We start from the raw sequence: 6,000 nt of genomic DNA, 5'->3' as shown, positions 1-6,000 counted from the left end.
TGACATAGGGCTTTCCTTTGTTACTAATTAAATTTCTCTAGTGTTGTTGGGTTTAGTTTTTAAACCGCCTATTCACCCCCCCTCTAGTCGGTGTTCTTGATCCTACAGGAGCTGCGCGAGGTCGAGGCGAAGCTATTGGCGTGGTCGATTTGGGCGGAGCGGCTGTGGAGGCGCGGCTCGACGGCGGGCTTGAGGCTCGCCGGCGCTCGGTGGAGCGGCGGCGGCGTTCTGGGGCGTGGGGTGGAGGAACTGGCAAAAGCGCGAAGGGAAAAGAAGGAGGGGGTCCTCCTGGTTTTGATGCGCGCGAGAGGAGAGGGGTTGGGGGCACTGCGTCGGGCTAGCCACGGCGGCATTGCGGTGGCGGCCGGCGGTGGCCTCACTGGGTGCGTGGCGCAAGATGGAGGCTCCAGCGCAAGGCAAAGGAGGGCGGTGAAGGTGCAGCGCGACGCGTAGAAGCTACCAGGCAAGCAGGAGGTGGCGCGGGGGCGGCCCTCCACGGCGGGCGGGCGGCGCACGGCACTGGCGGCGGGAAACAGAGGAAGGAGATGGAGGTGGAAGAAAAAGGACCCAAACGCAATTTCCAAAAATTCCAGGGATCAGTCTGTAAACTAGCGATAACTTTTAAAATAGGGCTCAAATGAAAAAGTGCCCAACATGAAAGTTGTTCAATTTTTCAAGATCTACAACTTTGATGTTGTGCAAAAATTTATTTGATCAAAGATTCAAGAGCTAATTTTTAAAACATGGAAAGGATTTTGAATTCCAGGAATTTTGTCTTTTTTCAATACAATTTCACTTTCAACTTAGACTTAAAAGCAAAATTTGCTGCCATGCAATAAATGCACTGAATTTTGCAAAAACACCCTCCACAAAAGTTATAAATGCACACTCTATTCAATATAACTGCAGAAAGGACCTTGCATAAAATCATAATTACACATATAACCTTTATATTTACAAAAAGATCCTTTTTCAAGCAATTCAAGCACATGATGTATAATTTGGTTCTAATTATCCTAAATTGGCTATTTAAAAACCTGGGCCGTCACAGGCGCAGGGCGGGGGGTGTCGTGGCGGCTCGTGGAGTGGCCTGGGATGCATGTGCGCGTGAGGAGGTGCCAAGGGGCGGGCCAAGTGGCGCTGGGGTACTTCCCGGGTCCATTTGGCCGCGGGCGCGCGGTGGACAAAGTCCACCGGCGGCGTACGGCGGGCGGCGGGCGAAACAGAGCCAGCCGGGAGAGAGAGATGGAGATAGGGACTCTTTTGTGATTTCTGAAAATTCCAGGGACCTTTTGGTAAACTAAAATTATCTCCTATTTGGAGGGCTCAATTTGAAAAGTGTTGAATACCACTTTTGCATAACTTTTCAAGATCTACAACTTTCGTGTTATGCAAATTTTCATTTGAAACTCACATTTTGAACTATTTGTACAATTGCAAATTTGCACAAAAGGACTTCAGTTTTATTTAGTTTTTGACTTGATTTTGGCTGAAGTTCAATTGAGCACATGTCAATTGAAACACCTCTCATGAGCCAACTAAAATTTTGTGCATATTTTTGAATTAAATTTTTGAGTAGCTTTTCACTCCTTTTTCTTTCTCATTTAATTTCTTTTGTATGATTTGTCTTTTATTTGACCCTTTCTCTTTGAATTAATTTCTCAAAAATTTTCTTTAACTTTAACTAAGGTACATTGATTGTATTTAAATGTACTGACACCTGAGGTGTCACAGAACTATACCTCTCACGCCCGGTCTCCGATTCTATTCTTTCTTTCATTCCAAGACTTCCATCCCAAGATGAGTAACTCATATATGGAAACATAAAAAAACATCCTATATCTCGCGAGTAACAAAAAATTACTCGACTTCTACCGAACCCTATTTAGCATAGCATTTCTATCGTCCTATACATACTAGTATAACTCAAGGAAACCTAGGGTTCATGCAACTAGGGTTTCAAACAACTCCTAAACATAATGCACAAGTAATAAATACATATCTAGGTGTCATAATTTTAATTAATAGGATGTGCATCGGGGCTTGCCTTCGGGCTGCTGCTCAGGGCTAGAGTCAGAAGGGCCTTGGGCCGGGTTCTCACGCCTCTCCTCCTGGGCTTGCTCCGGCTACTCCTGCGATGCCGCTACCACATCATACACGACGTCCCCAACGGCGGATGCTACACGAATGCATATGAAATAATTGAGTGCAGCTCAATGATGCAACTATTATACTTCAACTGGAATGCCCTGCGGACTGTCCACGCCCAACTGGCGGACCGTCCGCAGTACAACTCTGCCGACCCATCAGAACCAACTACCTCTCTGGATAAATTTCAATCTATACGGCGGACCGTCCGCTCCAACATAGTGGACTGTCTGCAGTTTAACTCTGTAATACCACCAGAGGCAATGACGCCTCTGGACAAAATTTTAATCTCTACTGCGGACCGTTCGGCCCTCCTTGGCGGACCGTCCGCAGTTCACTCTACCAATTCCACCAGAGACGATAACGTCTCTGGACAAAATTCTAGACTATACGGTGGACTGTCTGCTCTCCAATAGCGGTCCGTCCGCAGTTCAACCCCGCGAACCCCACCAAAGACATCGTCTCTGGACAAATTTTGATCTTTACGACGGACTGTCCGCTCTTTAATAGCGGACCGTCCGCAGTAAAATTCTGCGAAACCACCAGAGACAACATCGTCTCTGGACAACTTCTAACCTGACCTGTGGACTGTCCGGCCCTCCTAGGCGGACCATCTGCAGTTCATATCTTTTAACACCGCGCAACAGGCAACAGCAAGCGCGGCGGCGGCGGCCGTTCTCCGGCGCCGGCGGCGCACAACGGAAGGGGAAAAAGGCCGGGGAGCACAAGTAACTCACCACGAATCCATTCCCGCGGTCGGTTCGGGCGGAGGACGACCGGAGAAGCGGATCGACGGTGGAGCAAAGTTTCAAGCGGCTCCAATGGTGACCGGCGGTGGTTGGGGCGATTCCAGCCGGGAGAAGCCGGGCTGGGGGTTGGGGAAGGTAGAGGAGGTGCTGGGGACGATGCTCGCGCAAGGAATCGAGGTGTGGTGGCCGGAGGAGGGAGATCGACGGAAGGGGGCGACGGCGGCGCGAGAGCACGAGCGGAGCTCGTCTCTGATCGATGTGAGGAGGAGGAAAGAAGATATGACAGGCAAGTCGCACAAGAAGGTAATATATCTGGATGTTAACTGGGCGGACCGTCTGCCGCTTCCTAGCAGACCGTCCGCTGTTTTCTGGGTGTTACACATTTTGTACTTGCCTCTTCTTTATTTATTTTTTTCCATCTCTGTCACATTTTGCTGCCAAATTGATTTTTTTGTTCCGTCTCTATTTCGGCTGCAAAATTAAATTAAGTGCAAAAAAAAGTGATATCATAGTTGTTGGGCCTAGGAGCTTTCACACCGTTGATGCATCTTTGGTCATGTTGGCGAAGTTATTGAATGTCCATGTGCTACATTCAACACATTAGAAAATATGTGGTCTAAAATGATCCGCCTTAAATTGTAGTAGTTATATGTGATTCTGCTTCAGTATATATAACTTATTTTCATTTTCACCGTCAGATTCTAATTGATGGATACACAGAAGCACTTACTTTGTTTTTGTTTATAAGATACAGTACACTTAAATATTCAAAGTTTAAATATAATCTATAGCCGGTTGTGGAATACAATTTTATAGCATTGGATTTACATTTAAAAGGAATTACATTTATAGCCGATGCCTTTGGTGACACTTTGGACTCCCATTTACGTGCTGCGCCGATGCTCCAGTGACCTGCAGCAAATGGACCCACCGCGTTCTTTCTCCGTCTGCTAAATTTTTAGAGCAACAGTGGAGTGTGTTTCTTGTATGTAATGTTCAACCTGTAACTCCTCCAGGTTTGTTTTTAACCTGTAACTCTTTCCACAAAACAAAAATCCAAAAAAAGCCTGCAGCTCCTGTTTATTTTTACTGTTCTCTTGGCTGCGTCCGAGTCCTGCTGCACTCCATCCCTGTTCTCCTCCTGTTAAACTTTGGCAATAATGCCGAGAGCCTTATCTTGATCAGCATGCTTAGCTACTCTGCTAGTCTATGGAGGGCGCTGAAAGCATCTCCCTTCGGCCGATGACAACTAGAGCCCCCCAAAGAAAGGAAGAAGAAATCATTTCAAACGTGCGGGGTCGATCAATCCAAGCTTTGCTTGATTTCCTGCCGGCCAACTTTGTTAAAAGCGTTGCTTGATTGGTATCTTTCCTTTGGTCTCTGAATTTTATCCGACACAGGAATCTGATAGTGACAGGAATGATCCTAGCCTCATAGAAATAGAGAAAAACAAGCCGCCATGTGCGAGCAGCGAAAAATGCAGGGAGGAGAGCATCTAGCGTAGCTGTCATCCCAACAATGACAGGCAAGCTCACTGTCCCAGTGTTTCTGCACTCACAAAAATGTTGTGCTCACTTCGCTGCGGAAACACAAAATGGCAATGTCATGTAAGGCCATGTACTTGCAGATAGTATTTCAGAATGCTACTCCATACTGTTGCATTTTACAGTCTGATACATTCCTCTCAGAACAGAAGTCAAAAGGGTACAATGTGCTGGAGACATTCTCGAAGAAAAAGGCGACACTATTACACACCACTAAGCTTGTTCTAGAGATTCAAAACGTAAGAAAACATGGCTTTATCGTTACACATAACTAGAATAAAAAGAAAAACATTGGTTGCACCAGCACAACAACAGTTGTGACGAACTATAGTTGAAGCATCACACGCTGTCCAAATGGAAGGCAGAACAAGAACGCAACGGTTGCCCAGAACACCAATACGAATGAGGCGGCACAGATAATATAAAGGATCGGATCATCAGATGCCTCACCCACATCTTCTACTTCCATAGGGCCCAGAACAGGAGAACACTGGTTCCCCTTTGATGAGTTCTGAAGATCTGTGTTGCCTAGGTAACTCTCCATATTGAACGAACTAAACTGACCAGAGCTCGGTATGCACCCTGACAAGTTGTTGTAGGCCACAGAGAACACCTCCAAAGATGACATCTGAATCAGTTGCCATGGTATAGGTCCACTCAACTCGTTATGTGATAGAGGGACAAGTCCAGGCTTTCTAGGGCACTCATGTTTGCAATGGTAGCTGGGATTTGACCGATAAAGAAATTATGTGATAGATTGAGGGACTTGACATGGCTCATATTCCCTATCTCCTAAGGAATCTATTAGAGTATATTTGGGATATCTCTAAAATAGGTAGTTAGGATTGTATTCGGACTCTACCATACAGTAGGAGGCTTGCCCTCCAAGTCATGTACCCCAATATATACCGTCCTAGGCCTATGCAATACAATCAATCCATTATACACCAATCCTATTATTCTACATGGTATCACGAGATTAGGGTTTGAGATCCTAGGCTATCTTCCGTTGCCCTAACTTTAGCGCCGCCGGCCGTCCCCCACGACTCCCATCCAGGGCGCCCCCTCAACGGCCTCCTAGCGCGCCCCCGGGGAGGTCCCCCATGACCTCCGCCGGGGGCAGCGCCCTCCATCGCGACGGATCGAGTTAATCCACCACCGTCCTCGCGTCTAGCAGCAGCAGATCGTGACGTACCTCGTCACCGCCGCCATGAAAGCTGTCGTCGATGACTCTGATCTGCGCTGCCGTGGTGGCAGCCGCAGTCTCCTCCGACGTCCGTGCCCTACCCCGTGCTGCCGTGGTGGCAGCACGGGCCTCGACATAGCGCGTCGACCTCGTCGCCGGCGACATGTATGACGGCGCCGCCTCTTCACCGCGCGGGCTCTAGCCGCCTCTCCCCGCGCGGGCTCCAGCCGCCGCAAGGGAGGGAGCCGCCCGGCTTCAACCGCCCCTCCCGGCGGGGAGCCGCCCGGCGCAGGACCTCCAACGCCGCCGCAGGGAGCCGGCCGCCCGCCTCCCTCATCGCCGTCTGCCGTCCCTCTCTCTTACTCTGTTTCTT

The 6,000-nt window shown here is 48.5% G+C and overlaps 1 pseudogene; it reads right to left on the bottom strand.

Moving 5' to 3' along the window:
• Positions 1-4,500: 4,500 nt before the first annotated feature.
• LOC120668019 lies at positions 4,501-5,792 on the bottom strand (annotated as a pseudogene).
• Between the last annotated feature and the right edge of the window lie 208 nt (positions 5,793-6,000).

The sequence above is a fragment of the Panicum virgatum genome, chromosome 3N, assembly GCF_016808335.1.
Source record: "Panicum virgatum strain AP13 chromosome 3N, P.virgatum_v5, whole genome shotgun sequence".
Lineage (NCBI taxonomy): Eukaryota > Viridiplantae > Streptophyta > Magnoliopsida > Poales > Poaceae > Panicum > Panicum virgatum.
This window is presented reverse-complemented; position numbering and strand designations above follow the sequence as displayed.